The 15,079-nt window shown below is 46.5% G+C and overlaps 1 protein-coding gene across 1 annotated transcript in view; it reads left to right on the top strand.

Annotated features, from left to right (window-relative positions):
- The first annotated feature begins 3,085 nt into the window (after positions 1 to 3,085).
- Positions 3,086 to 15,079, top strand: part of SEPTIN5 (septin 5) — a 42,435-nt gene continuing 30,441 nt past the window's right edge. Inside the window, exon 1 of the mRNA XM_068208830.1 lies at positions 3,086 to 3,110. The gene's annotated coding sequence lies outside the window, so the exon portion shown is untranslated. The remainder of the gene's footprint in view (positions 3,111 to 15,079) is intronic.

The raw sequence follows: 15,079 nt of genomic DNA, 5'->3' as shown, positions 1-15,079 counted from the left end.
CCAATTTTCTTTTTGGGGTGGTTTTTCTTGTTTTATTTTGCCTTTTCAAGCTAATGTATGAAATGCTGTAATGGCATTGTGTACAGTGCATATTCAAAGGAGTTGTGATGTTTACCCTGGGTTATGAAGGTGTTTTCTAAAATTTGTATACCTGCAACCTGTGTTGATTTCATTTCAAAACAACTTTAAAAGTGTTTTATCTGTAAGTTAGGTAGCAAAGCTTCACATCTATTTTTTTCAAAGTTCTTTAAGCACCTAGTGATGTCTTTAGGTGAGTGAATATCTTGGAAAATCTGATCACACGCCTTACTTTATAAGTTCACGAATGTTGTTATTTCTTTTATGTCATTGCTGAGTTACAACTCTCTTCTGCATGCTTTTGTAGTCTTGTGTGTTTTATATATGCACAAGTGTAAATTACTTTCCAAATCTGGGATTGAGACACTTTGTCTTCTGTACTAATTTGGGGTGTCTTTCATGTAATGATTACCCCTAATTTTGCTGTCTAGCAATGAGTGTTTAATCAGGATAGGATTCACAAATGATTGGCATTACTGGGATGCATATTTGGCTTGCTTGGAGTTGAACTGCATAAAATGGACGTTACATTGTTACTTCAGTGGCTGCTATAACAAAGCTGAAAGAAGAAATGGAGTGACGGATTTGCATTCACACAAATTTGTTACCATTTTTATGAAGATTTGAATTTAACCATGTCTGTCCAGAGGGCCAAGGTGAGAGATTTAATGGCAAACTTTTTCTCATAATTTGTTTGCTGTTATTTGCACATTTCTTGTTGTTTTTCCTTCCAGGATTTTGCATCATATTTTGCACCCCTCTTAATTATGTTCTGTCCGTTTGTTCTTGTGAAAGTCAGGACAGCCACACCCCTCCTGAGAAACCCAGACTTCAGTTGGAGACCTTAGTTACAAGCTAGATTAGCTCTCTGAGCAAAGGTGGCATGAAAGCTTTGCCTTTCAAAGCCAGCTAGGACAATGGGGAAGCAGACTATCAAAAGCATCTAGTCTTTAATTTTGTTAAAAACAGAGGAGTTTTTTCTCTCTCTTTAAAGCAATGCACCTAAAGTCACTGTCACAGTTCTTGTGTAGGAAGCCTCAGTGGAAAGATTTTTACATGGGGATACTGAGTACTGAGTGATAGTCTTTGGGTTTGTGGATTCCAGATGGAGCATTTTGGCTCAAAATTTGAGATCTATTTTAATAATTGTCCAAGAAGGGCTTGTAGAGCTGCTGATTCCATATGTGTGTACTTTCCTTTCAATGTAGTTTTATTTTTTATGGTTTCTACCACTTCTTTGATGTTGACTAATGTTAGTTTTCAGTTACATTTGAACTTGGTTTTGTTAAAATACTTAACAGCTGACTGGGGGAATAGATAGTTGTTAAGCCAAGTCTTTGTACTGTGGAGCTCTCTGGACAGAGGACACTGGCTAGAGCCTGCTTTCTGACTTTGCATTTCAACTCCCATAGGTGTTGGCTCCACCAGGGCCTTGGAAGACAAGTCCCTTTCTCTAAATTTCATCCTGGCCTTCTCCAGACCGACGTTTTCCAGCACTGGGACAAAGTGCCCGCGTGTAACTTTTTTAATGACTGTTCAGCAGGATCAAAGAGTATTTGACTGCAGTCCTTTCAGTCTTCATTAGTTTTAAAACACTGTGGCAGACTATAAAACAACTCATGAAAGGCTGATTGGCTCGTTGGTGCCTTTAATTGTGGTGCAGAGTCTCTGATGGTCTGGGGCTTTCTAGCATTTAAAAACAAGGAAATTTGCTGACAATTACCTGATTCACTTTTTTCTGATGCTTTGAATCAATGGCTATAAGTGAGCTCAGGGTGAGCTAATGTGGTTTTAAAATGTATGTGCCTCGGATTGCCAGGCCTTGGAAGTGTCTCCTTGTTTTGTTAGGGATGTTTTGAATGAGAAGGTGGAAGAAATGCCAAGATAAATGCTGTGATGACTACAAGGATTTGAAAAGTTGATATTGTGGCATCAGTATCATATTTGTTCCCAGGCAGGGCAGTGCCCTTCAGTTATGCAGCCAAACTTATCCTGTCCTGTATTCGGAAGAGTTTCAGGTCTGATAATTTGCCTCTCCTTGAAATGGGGAAGACATGACCCCTCCCTGCAGCCGTGGAAGTCAGGGGAAGGATCTGGGTGTCCATAGTCTTCACATCCCATTATCCTTTCTTCTCTGTTGTTGAGTTTTCTATGAGTTGTTCTCATGTCATGTGCAACTGCTGCTTTTCATTTAAGTTCTCTCTTGCCTCATCTTAAAGAGTTATGCTGACAGCTTTTACCTAAAATAACTTCCCATATAACCTCTTTATTTTTTTAAATGGAAACAGAACACACATTCCTACTTCACACAGCATGGTTGCAGTATGATTCAGGACTTCCCACTGTATTTTGAGATGCTAAATCTGGAAACACATTTCCTATTTATTCCATTTGTGTTTGGGTTTTGTATGTTTTTTTAATACTGTATTCCTTCTTCTCGCTGCTGTCGTTCTGTTCGAGAGCAGGGAGCGCTGCCTTTTATAGTGTTTAAACCTTCAGGGAGGTGTAGCCTGCCCGGCTCCGGGTGGCTGTGGGGGGTTATTCCTGCGCATCAGCCCGGCCCGGAGCTGTGTTCGCCAGCCGCCGGCACGGGACGGGGCTGGAGCGGGGTATCGCTGCGGTGCTCCGGCCGGCGGGTCCCGCCGCCCTGCCCGGCTCGGGCAGCCCCCGGCCCGGCTGTCACCCGGCGGGGGCGGGCCCGGGGCGGGCTCGGCTCCCGGGATTGGCGGCCCCGGGCGGCCCCGGCCCCTCGGCGGCGGCGCGGGGCGGCCCCGCCGCTCGCACTCCCTCAGTCCCCCACCCACCCTCGCACACACGGGCACGGCCGTCGCTCCAGGGAGGCACCATGAGCACGGGCATGCGGTACAAGAGCAAGCTGGTCAACCCAGGTGAGGCGGCGGGGACGCGCGGCCGCTCCGCCCCGCGGCCCGGCGCGTTCCCCTCGCCTCATTCTCTCTCCTTTTCTCTCCCCGCTGCCGGTCCCCCCCGCGGGCATCCCGCCCTGGCCGCGCCGCCCCGCAGAGGAGAAGCAGGTAGGTGGGCTCCCGCCGGGCACGGCTCTCCGCGGGGATGCGGCAGCTACCTGGGCACGGCACGGCGGTGGCTTGGCTGCGTTCATCCGGGAAATAGGCGCTTTGCCTGCCGCATCCCCCCGGCTTTTGGCTTGGGTTTCTTTTTTGTCACTGCCTTTGGGTGTGTCGAGCGGGTTCGGATGGAGAAAGGCAGCGCGGGGGCTGGCAAAGGCGTTTGGGTATTAGGAGCACGTCTCGCATCCCTCTCCCCTCCGCAGCACAGATGCGCAGACACAGCCCCGGTCCTGCCGCTCCTTGGTGCTGCAGCCGATCGGCACCTCGCAGACGGCCAGGATTTGGGTGTTAGGAAACATCTGTTTTGCTTTGTAAAGCTAATAGCTATTTGGAGACATGCCTTTGAGTCCTGGAGAGAGAGGAGGGGTGATGCAATCAGATGACATCGACAGGTTTTTTTGTTGTCTATTTGGTATTTGGAGGGATTTAGGATGTTTGAAAAGAAGAGGAATCTTCCTCGGCAGAGCTTGAATGCTTAGGTAAGGGGTTATCAGGGTCCTGTGTGTCCCTCAGTACCCATCATCATGATATAGGGAAGTCTGCTGTAAATGAAAGAGCCTTTCTGTCTGACAAGGGTGGGGATGGAGATGGTGGTTAATACAGCAGAGCAGTGCATGGGAAGAATCTCACCCATTCCCAGCCTGGCTTATACTTGCCTTTGAGTCCAGTCTTTCTCTGAGGCTCCAATTCTGTATGAAGCAAACACCTTGCCTGCTAAGACCCTAGTACTGCACAGCCTTTTTGGGCCACAGAAAAGCAAACTACCTTTGTAGCAGGTTGGGTATTCACCTGGCCATGGCAAGAGATGGTGTTTCCCTGTATAATGCAGACTTGGCACTGTGCATTTTGTGAGCTGCTGATCACAGTGATGAGAAGAACAAAGTAAATCTAGGGGTAATAGGATAATAGGATCACCAGATGCATTTTTCCCAAGGTACTTGAAGTTTTGCTAGTATTTTGTAGTTATTTGTGAATTTTGCAATTAATTATTGTTTTATTTCTGGATGAAAGCAACCCAGAATGTTTTCTGACACTGTAGAACATCTAGTGTAAGCTGTGAGGTGGGGAGAAGCTTTGTGACATCCCCCCCCAAACCATGCTGTTCTACAGTTCATGTTTTTAAATTAAGAGGGAAGCGGGTTATGTATAAGGCTCCTTTCTGTGCATACCCTAGGGGAAGAAGCGAGGTAGAGATCAGAGGAGTCTGTTGTAGATATTATCATAACTCCTGAAGGCTCTTGTCACACTGCATAGGCAAAAGTGGGCTGGAGTCTGTACCCCAAAGAGCCCATGTGTGCAGGTCAGTGCAGTTCCTGCTGGGGCAGAGGAGTTCTTTCCTCCAGTGTGGAGGAGGTGTGTGTGGATCCGCGTGTCTTACGCTGAGTGTAGAGTGGGTCTTGCGTGACAGAGCACAGTTCATTATGGATTTGGGCCAGGCCTGTTACTTGTGGATGGAAAGGGGAAACCAAGCTGTGAACACAGAGCAATATGTTAAAATTAACCTGAATACTCAAAAGCATAAATTATTTTTATTTAGCATTTTTTAAGAGCAGGATTTTTCTTCCTGTGCCACTTTTTTCCAATCTTCTTGCATCTGACAGCAGATAACAATTGAAAGGATTTAGTAAAGCTATAGTTCTTGTCTAAATTGATTTTTTTAAAAATTATTATACAAGCTGTTTTTTAATGAATATTTGGGAAATGAAGTGAGCTTCTTAGAGGGCAGTACAATAGATTGCATGTAAGTAGGGTTGCCTTTGGTAAATTCTTAATAATATTCGTGACTTACCGAGTCCATAGAATGGAACAATGTGGTGTCAAAGAATGTGTGTTCATCCTCCCTCACAGCATGGTCAGGGCTGATGCATTGTCTGGGTTCAGGGTACTCTGATTTGCAGATTGGGCTCCTAATTGCTACCATTCATCAGGAAAAAATAACGGTAGATTCTCCACCTCTCTGATTTCCAAGGAAGGGCCTCTAAATTACTGAAGTCAGTGGAGGTTTCATCCTGGTCTCTGTGTGCGGAGCATCCAGCATTCCCAGGGGAAGGGTTGTGGTTTAAGAGCTTGGACTGGTGTGGAGCTCTGTGGCAGGTTGCCTGATGACACCAAGCTCCTCAGTTCAGCACCTCTTGGAGAGAGGGATGGTTTCTTTCCTAGCAATTTATTTACCACTGGATCACTAAGAGGGATTCTCATGGTGAAGCTGGGTAGGAAATGAAGCAATGACTAATGTCACATGTGCAGAGCAGTAGGCCCCATGTAGGGAAACCCAGCAATTTGTCAAGAATTTGACAGGGCAAGTACAGCAGATGGGTGCTCTGCCAAAGCCAGAGGTGTTGCTGTGGGAGGAGTAAAGGTGAAACCTTCTAAGTACCTGGTTAAACTGGAGTCTCCTGGCACACTCCTCCAGAACATGCCTCCTAGCTCGTGTTTTTGGTGTGTGTGTGTGTGTTTGGGGTGTTACCTTGCTGTGCCTCTGAAGCTGGCTCCTGCCCATTCAGGCTCATGTCTCTCATGTTCTTTGAAGTCATTGTTTCTTTTTAAATCAGGAGGATGGGAACTTCTCCTTTCCAAGTTGATCTCTCCCCACCCCATCAACTTGCAAAGTTGTTTGGGTGTGGGAGCAGAGAGTATCTGGTGGATCCAGTTCTTTCAGTGGGTTTGAAATTACAGGGCTTTGCATTTTGCATTCAGTTTAGTTTTTTTTTTTTCTACTTGATCTTATTTTTAAGTGGTCTGCTTGTCAGTAAAAATATATGGGGCCTGTATATAGAGAAGATGCTGTGCAAAAAGTAGTTTGGATGAGTGGTTTCCATGCCAGTCGTTGAGAACTGAATTCATTGCCTTTGTGTTTCAGTTTTTGAGAATCTGGGTTTTATATGTTAAAAACTTACGTTCAGACTCCTTTGGATCTTTTCTTGTAAAAAATGGAGCAGAGATTTCTATTGTTCCTGGAACAGCAGATATTGCAACAGTAGAGATGTCTTCTATCTAAAATAGCAACTGTGCCAAGACAGAGCATCATTTTTAAGGTCAGCTTTCAACCCCAGCCTTGCCTACCAGAGAACACTGGTGGAAATCCCCCAGTTCCCTCTTAATGTGTGCTGAACTGCCTTCTCCTTTTCTCTACTGTGCTTATGGAGAAATAAGCCCAGATGGGCTACAGGTAAGTGTGTCTCCTGAAAGACTGCACTCTGCATAGAGCTGAGACACCCAGGGTAGTTGTAGATACTGCCCATCACACTGAGGACAACTCAGTGCAGGCTGTGGTGCTGATGGCCAAGAACAGGTTAAGAGAAGGGAAAAGTGGTGATTCCTTGTGCTTGCCTTGAGCTGGTTGAATTATGACCTAATGTGACCCTCAGTTTCCATGTAGGTACCTATGCAGGGAAAATTGATTAACTGAGTTTTGTGAAATATGTGATGAGAAGTATCATCAGAGTGGTAGGCTCTCTTGTACAGCAACTGTACAACACAGACCATGAGCAGAGCTTAGCCTTTACAGAATCTCCCCAAAGTCTCTGCTGGAGTAGCTTGGAGGACTTGTACCTGTGCTGTTCCTTTGTGGCATTTCCATCTTTCACCTAAATGTTTTTCTTACAATAACAATTCTTGTAGTCTTGTGGCTAGAGGAACGTTCTTGCTTGTGCAGTAAAGTACGGAATCTGGAAGGAGAACAGACTACCACTGACTCTTTAATTTTCTCAGAATTAAACCAATTATTTTATAATTGTGAATCTTTGAGTCATTGGGAGCAGCCATATGGATCTGTGTTCCTGCTCTGTGTCAACTTAGAGTTGTTGTGGTGAGGTGGCTTTCTTTTTTCTCCCCCCTCGGAGAAAGCAAAATTATGTTTGCAGCTGTCTAATGGGATATTTCACTACAGCTGGATAGTCTCTCACTGTGTCATAGCTTGCCCTGGGTGAGGCTGTTTCTCTTTGACTCTCCACATTAATGTCTCTTCCAGCCTCTGTGTTTTCCAACCCTGGTCATGCATCCTGGCTACCAAGATGTGCCTGCCAGAAAGGGAGTAGCAAATTAGTCACAGAATCTGGAGGTAAATAGTGGAAACACTCTTAAAGCAGCACATCCCTGCTTGTTTTTCTGATGTGCCAGTGTATCTTGGCCAGATGCAACATAGAAGTGGAAGCTTTTACTTCTCTGTGAAAAGCCTTGTGTGTTTCATTCATTTTTTTTGGCCCATTTCAAAAGACAACGTTGGTCTCTTGCCCTCGGAGCTGGGCAGAGGCTCAGTGCTCAGAACAGCATCGGGAGCGGGTGGGACTGCAGCAGGTCAGGAGGTTCAGCCCTGCCTGTGTTTCTGCTGTGCATCTGTCTAAACAGCCTGGCTGCAGGAGGCCCTGTGTCACAGATGGGCTGTTCTGGGCTGGGAAGGGAAGTTCATCCTGGGCACTTGGACTTTTTTTTTTTTTTCCATTCTTTATCTGCTTGTCTGCTTGGAAAAGGGCTGTAAAAAGAGGTCAGTGTATGGACTTTGTGGTGAAACAGAACTGCTGGAGAGCTGGGCACAGATTCTGTCTCCTTCTGCTGTCTCTTTTCAATTATTTATGCTCCAAATGGATGAAACAGTTGTGAGTGCAGGGCAGGGGAGAGGTTCAGCCCTCTCGATGCAAATACCAATCTGCAGTTTATGGAGAGGAGAAGCGCTTCCTGCACAGGATTTTTGTCACTTCAGTTTCCCTGCTCAGCTACTTGTACACAACTTCAAAATTCTGCTGCATTTGTGAGAGTTGTACAGGGCTGTTCCAGTGTTCCAGGCACATTAACCAAATGTGTCAGTTCAACAGATGTTAGGGCTTGATCCTTGCTGATACTGAGGGAGTAGGAACAACCTTCATTTAACCCCAAGAGATGCTGGTGACACTTGTTCAGCTGCTGGGTTCCAGACTGCTGGGGCTTTGCAAAAGCTTGCAATTGCAGAGGGGGAAATGTTGCTGCCATTTGAACAAGGGAGAAACACCACAGTCCCTGGGTGCTAGTCTCCAAAGTCAAGGAGTCTCTTACAACCACTTATGCTCTCAAGAAATGTTACTGGTTTCACACGGATGCTGTTCTTCATTTGATGGTTCTAGCAGTAAATGTAAGGGGCTTGTGTTATGACCATTCCCTGGAAAAGTGGAGGAATGGCAAGTGAAGAGAGAGAAACAACTGGTGGAGTTCAGTGTTTTCTAGAACCCATATTGCCCAGTTTTGGTCTAAGGTGCTGTTCATTAAATACCCAGTGAAATGGACATCTTGGAAATCCAGAGGAGATTCCATCTCAGCCAGCTGGTTGGTCGCTATGCCAGGCCAGGCTGGATGCCTGCTGTGTATCTCAAGAGCTTTGCCAAATTAGTTTTAAATGTTCAGTCCAAGGGGTTTCTCCAGCTGTTTTGGGATACCCCACAGTGGTGGCTCCTGTAACCATGCTGCAGTTACTGCTCATATATGCTGGAACCAAGCCTGGGGGAGCTCAGCTTCATCCTTAGTACTTCAGGAGATACCTCTTGGCTAAGTTGAGAGGATTCCTCTCCCATTCCCATTTCTTTTCCAGTTCAAGTGGCCTCTGTGTTGCCTTTTTTCTTGGATAACAGAGCATGAACTGGAGGGCACATTCTTTGCTTACCTGTAGAGTTTTCTTTCCTGATCAGCACTAAGTGTTTGTCCCCTTCTTGCCCAAGGCAGAGGTTTCCCTGTGACAGTGAAACCACACAGTATAATGCTGTACTCATAAAAGAAACATGGGGCACCTCTAATATGTGTGTGACTTCAGATGTTTGTGAAGTGTATGCAAGTTGTTTCATAGCATACAGGAATAATTCCCATAAGGGCTGGATTTTGTGTGTGTGTGTGTGTGCATGTCTACAGTGTGGTTAGCCTTGAAGCAGAGTAAAAAAAAGTTTGTCTGCTGTTACACATTCCTTTTCTCCCAGAGATTTGTCCCTGGAGCTGTGAAGAGGTTTGCAGTCATCTTGTTCCCACAAAAGTGTTCAGGAGCTGGATTTGTGTGTGGTGCTGGGATCAGATGCCAGAACATATGCTCCTCATCAGTATGTATGTGTGCTGCTGTTCATCCATGACTTGGCTTTCCAGAAACACTGTTCAGCATGAACAGGGGAAGGCAGCACTGCACACTGAGAGGAAAGATTTGGATGTACAGTGCTGACCATAGAGGCTGGGCTGCAGGAAGCAGAACAGATCTGTTGCTTCTGACTTAAGAAAGAGCTGTCTTTGTTTTAGGACTGAATGGGGTGATATTCTTCATTCCTTCTCTTTTGTACTTCCAGTGCATTAATTGAAACCTGTTAGGACCTTGCTAACATTCAGCTCTAGACTGCTATCCCTTCCCTCAGTCCTCACTCCCTGCCTGCAAGGCTGGTACCCAGCAGCATCGCAGCAGCCTAGTGCTGGGGGTGGCTGGAAGGGAGAGTGTGTTGAGAAGATGCAGGGGCTGTTTTGCTAATGAGCAAAGCTTGGCTAAGTGTTGGCCAAGAGCTGAAGAGGAAGTGAAACCCTGCACAAGCATCTGCAAGGGTGTAACGCCAAGAGCGGGAGGAGAATTGTTTCGTTTCTGGCTTGAGTACAATTGTCCACTCCTGAAGTAAAAAGAAATAAGAGAAGTTGAGGCTGAAATTGAGTTCTGGAAGAGGGATGTAGCTGTGCTGGGCAGGGCAGTGCAGGGATGCTCAGGATGTCAGAGACCTCTCTGGATACAGCTGTGGTGCCCTTGGCCTGCCCCAGCCTGGTGCTGTGCCATGGCAGCCAGGGCTGAGGGAGGCTCAGGGTTAATGCTTGGAGATGTAGCATTGGAGGATCTTGGGCTGTGCTGCATGCAAGCCTAGGCCTCTGTGGGGTGTGAGCCAGTGTAGTTGTCAGTCAGTCAGAGGTGGGAAGCCTTTACTAGAAGTTAACTCCAGTTGTTCACTCAGCTCTTCTGTTCTGTTTCTGGGCGCAGTGGCAGTGGCTGATGGCAGTAACAGCCGTGCTCGGCCTGCCCTGACTCCTGCTGGGGAGAGAGGGGCAGCGGCTGCCTGGCCCTGCCTGTGCTGTGTGACCACTCGGTGCCAAGGAGAGGGAGACCTGAGCTTTGTGCGGCTCAGCCCTTTGCTCTTCCGGGGATCTTTGGGAGTGCCCTGTTTGTCTTGCAGCTTGTTATCCAGTGTGTCCGGGGTGTGTGTGTGGAGCTGGGATGGCCCCGTTTCTGCCTGACCCCACCCGAGGCAGTTGGTGCCATTCTCTCAGAATGACTCCTGGCAGGGAAACTGGAGCTGAGAGTGCAGGCTGAGCAAATAAAGCACAGGATCATGAGTGCTAGCTCCTGGAGACTGGCCACGAGGAGTGAGCCCGTCCCACTGACCTCTGGACGTTCTCAGTGCAGAAGCAAGGGAGGGGAAAGAGATCCACTCAGCTTGTGGGAAAAGTGGCTCCAAGGGCGTAACATCTTCCTTCTGCTTTCTGTGAGGCAAAGCCCGTGGCAATACAGATTACCAGTGATTACGTTTCATTCTTCCTTGCAGACCTCTGGTGCATGAAGCTGTGTGAACACACATGGGAGCACAAGCCAGGCCTTTTACTGCTCTAGTTTGTATTGCAATTATTTTTAAGGTTACTTCCCAGACAAGTCACTTTGCTTTCAGCTTTTTATAATGTCTCCTCGCTGTTTCCTCAGCGTGGGAACTATTTTAATCCTTCCTGATGCACTGAGCTCATTCTTGCTGTGATACGTGCACACATGTAGTCTCTTTAGATCCCGCAGTCTTACATCCACTTTTATTTTCAAATAAATTACATACTACATTAATTATATACTCAGGTGAAATGTGAGTCACAAAGGCATCTACCTGCCCTATGCACGGTCTCCTTGGCTGTGCTTTCTCTTCGGTTTGAAGTTCTTCCGAGTCTCTGCCAGTGATATGAAGTCCTGGAAATGCCCATCTGGACCAATAGTAATTTCTCTCTGCCCAAGGCCTGCTGTAAAAAAATGTCAGGGAGATTTATGGCTTTTAAGATTCTATAGATTCTCAGAGGTTCCTGCTGCTTAGGGAGTCTGGTGCCAGCTGGGATCAGACAGTAATGGAAGAAGCATCAGACCCTTCAGAAGCTGGTATTTGCCCTGTTTTGTAGGCAGTGAGCTGAATCAAGACAGCAGGAGTTAATTCAAGAGATGCAGCTGGTCTGTAGCAAGGCCTTGCCATGATTGCACAGGGCCAAGATGAGCAAGAATGTGTCATTGGGACAGTGAGAGATGCTGTCAGGGATGATCTATTGTCTCCTGGCCATTGTTCTTGCAGTCCTGACTCTCAGAGATGGTTTCTGTGATGCAGCTGGAGCAGTGCACTGGAGCAAGCAGAAGAGAAACTGCTTGTGTCTCATCCCAAGTTTTATACCTGTGCTGTTCAGCTACTTTAAAGAGCTCCCCTCCCCTTGAAAGGAGCCCTTGGCAGCACATGTGTTTATGAGGGAAGTGGGTATTGGAGAAGACAGTCATTTTGCAGAACTTGGTGCTTTTACTGAGCAGTTAATCCAGGCACATGCTTGGGAAGCACTCCAGGTTCACTGAGCAGCTGGCACCCTCTGGATCAGCTCTGGTCTGCCAGCAGCCCTGGGGCTGACACTTCAGAGGCTCAGAGCAGGCCCATGGAGGTCAGTGAATTAGAGGCCTGTTTGCTGCATAGACCCCAGCAGTGCCACATGGACCTGCTTGGGACCCTGATGGCCATCACTGTGCAGCAGGAGCGTGTCCTCTTGTCACCTAGATAAGCCTCATCTGCCCTGCCCTACCATGCTTGGCTCGCACCAGGTTCACAGCATTGGATCTCACAGCAATTTGAGTAAACCAGAAGCAACTGGATGGAGCCCAGCGTTCCTGTTCCTCAGTGCTGGCTCTGTTCAGCTGCCAGACCCCAAATGCACTTGCATGCCATCTCAGAGTTGTGGGATGGCATTATTTGCAGCAGCTCTCAATAATGTCAGTGAAAGCCTTTCTGTTTGAGTTGGTAGGGCTGGTCCTCAGCAGCTGCTCAGAGGTTCCAGCCAGTGCCAGGCGTTTTGAATGCCCAGTGTCATCTGAACATCTCCCTGCTCCTCCCGTGGTCGCACTGTCATGGGCAGGTGTCAGGCAATAGCAGAATTGTTCTCCTGGTAAACAAGTGATGGTGTTACTGGAGCTGCCCCTCATGTGGCAGCAGTGCAGTGTGTGCATGGGGTTGCTAATGAGGGATGTCATGGGGCTTGTTAGTTTGAAAGCTTAATGAGCCATCTTCTGCTTCTTTGAGAAGTGTGTGGATGCTTCTTCCCGTCAGCCGTTACTGTGCTGCATCTTGCACTTGGATGTATTTAGTACTTAAGTGTGTCCCTGCAAGTTAGAACTCACAGGAGATATTGGGCATTTTGGAGGACTCAGATCCCATTTACCATGACATTAATGGCAGTGGACATCCAGGGGATGTCTGGATGAGACCGCTGCTCTCGTTTCCTCAGATACCCTGCGTATGCTTGAGGGCTGAGCTTCCTTGTGGAGCTTCCAGTGAATCCATGTGTACTGGATACCTAGAAAAACCTATTTTTCTTCATTATTTTTCAAAAAATAAAATAATTAGGGCATCCACCCACATCTTGGCTGGCATCCTGCAGTAATAGGCCAGCATGTGTTTTCTTCAGAAGAGGAAGCAGGTGTTGCTTTGTATTTTCAAGGCAATGGTTTATAAATGAGCCTGAAAAGCCTGTGAGGGGCAGTGGGATGAGAATCCAGACAGAGAATAAATCTGAGAAAATAAATCCTAGAAAATACATCCCAAGAGATCATTGTTTGGCCTGGCAAGTCAGAGCCCAGGCTAGAAACCCAAGAGAACCCCTTCTCACTTTGCATGTGATAATGGTTCCAGGCTTTGCTTGAAGATAGTCATCTTTGGATTCCTAAAACATATAAAGGTCTGACTTCACGCTGTGCTGCACATCCTAAGAGCTATTCGTGGGTATCTAATTTGATTTTGCACCCAGTTCTCGTTAAAGGGCTGCAAGTGACAAATTACTCTTGGCCTGTTGTGGCTGTCACTTGAGCTGACATGGCATGGGGGTGCTGGCTCTCTGCTAACTCATGGACTGAGAGGAGCATTCCCCACCCTGCCTCGCTGCTCTGCCTTACCTACGCCACTGTTTCCATTTCCTTTGGGTTGCCTTGTAGGAAAACACAGCCTAGCAAATGCAATTTTTTCCACTCCATTGCTTCCAAGTTCTTTCTAACATTGCATATTGCTGCCCCTTGTGTGTCCAACAGCCACAGCATTTACAGTCAAATGACTTTCTGTCTTCTCTAATATCTTTTTAATCTGGTTTCATTCTGACTTCTAGAAATCCAGTGTAATCATCTCAAAGGTGACATCTTCATGAACTCTGCTATTCCAGTGCCTGCTATGTTAGCATCTCTCATCTTACATCTCATGTACTTCACCATTTTTGTTATTTTCAGATGAGCCCAGAAAGAAATTTATGAAATCAGCAATACCACATAAAAATTCTCAGGAGGGAGGATTCCACAGTTATCTGTTCCTTACAATCAGAGCTCTGTTAGTGAGTTACTGATAACGGTTTTTCTACGGGCCAAGTAGAGAGTATATTGATGACTCTGACTGGATTACAGTGGAAATCAAGACTGAAATAGCAGCAAAGAGCAGTGTCACAGGGATATTATCAGCAAAGAACAGGAGAACCCTGTTTGTTCAATGGTTGGGCTGTGGTCCTGATGCAAGGACAGTAGTTATTCAGCATGGGACACTAACCTTTTGTGATTGCTTTCTCTCTCAGTTTTTAAAGGAAGAAATTGTTATCTTAAGGTGGAAAGGATCTTAGGTGGTGTAGAGAATGCACTTTTGAATGTCTGTCTTTTAATAATCTGCAAGATGTTTGACTTTAGTGTCTGTCTCCTGCAGATTAGGTTTGTTCCTAAGGCTGTAATTTTTGATGAGGAGAGAGGCAGAATGGCAGTCTTGAATTCAGTAGAAAATACCATCCCTGAGACCTTGTGAGGACAATACACATATTCCACATCTGTCCTGGTCAAATTGGGTTGCCTGGTCTGGCTGCAGTATTTTAGACTGAATTATCAGTGGTGAGATTTACCAAAATTGCAGAGTTAGGTTGTAAACCCAGTGCCTTTTTTTTTGTAAGATCACAGCAGCTCTGATCTTCTTGTTCCAGTATGATGCTCAATGGGGCCTTGTGGCAAGGTGGCAGTTATTGAGTATTTGTATGGCAATGGTGTCTGTGGAGCCTCTGTTGGGCCACAGCCTTGCAGTTTCCCACTGTGCCAGTCCAGGACTGTGGGCTGTTTCTGCCACAAATGAAGTGATCCTGCTTGCAGTGCCTCTGAAATTGTTGGCACATTCTGGATTAACCAAGGAGCTGACACATTCCTCTGGTCTGGGTTGGTGGTGTGGAGATGAAAGGCAATAGGCTGAAATATGAGCGTTCCCACAAACGGCATTGTACAATGTAGTTAAAAGGCAAATATTTTAGGCAATTTGCAATAATAAGAATCAAGGGACAGCCTTCTTTTAATACAGATGAAAGTGCCTAACTCCTTTGAAACTGAGGAGCTAGATACCTCCTGTATTTTTATAAATTTGGCTCTGGTGAGCAGCCTTGTCACTGCTGTTCCCCCACCATCCCTCTCTGATCTAAGCTGCTGTGTAGCAAGAGCTCTCACCATCTCCCATGAGGAGGCTGCTGCTGCCTCGGCATTTACACACCTGGTGCCAGGCTTACAGCTGCCTTTCATGTGCTGTGGTCCATGGATTAGGTCCAGGAAAGGGGTTGCTGAAGGAAAATACTGCAAGAGGTATGTTCCAGGCTGCTCTGAATGGCCCTTTCATCTTTGCCTCAAAAAATCAGTGAGAGTTGTAGTTCTGTGAAAG

Source organism: Anomalospiza imberbis, chromosome 18 (genome assembly GCF_031753505.1).
Source record: "Anomalospiza imberbis isolate Cuckoo-Finch-1a 21T00152 chromosome 18, ASM3175350v1, whole genome shotgun sequence".
Taxonomy (NCBI): domain Eukaryota; kingdom Metazoa; phylum Chordata; class Aves; order Passeriformes; family Viduidae; genus Anomalospiza; species Anomalospiza imberbis.
This window is presented reverse-complemented; position numbering and strand designations above follow the sequence as displayed.